Genomic DNA, 337 nt, shown 5'->3' on the forward strand with positions numbered 1-337 from the left:
AGATATAATCTCTCCACCTAGTCCTGGGTCTTCCCCAAGGCCTCCTCCCAACTGAAGGTGCCTGGAACATCTCCCTAGGGAGGCGCCCAGGAGGCCTCCTTACCAGATGCCCAAACCACCTCAACTGGCTCCTTTGGACGCAAAGGAGCAATGGCTCAACTCCGAGCACCGCATGGACGACTGACCTTCTTATCCAATCTCTAAGGGAGACGCCAGCCACCCTCCTGAGGAAACCCATTTTGGCCACTTAGACCCTGGATCTCGTTCTTTCAGTCATGAACAAGCCTTCATGACCACAGGTGAGGGTAGGATCGAAAACTGACCGGTAGATCGAGAG

The sequence above is a fragment of the Etheostoma spectabile genome, chromosome 3, assembly GCF_008692095.1.
Source record: "Etheostoma spectabile isolate EspeVRDwgs_2016 chromosome 3, UIUC_Espe_1.0, whole genome shotgun sequence".
Classification (NCBI taxonomy): domain Eukaryota; kingdom Metazoa; phylum Chordata; class Actinopteri; order Perciformes; family Percidae; genus Etheostoma; species Etheostoma spectabile.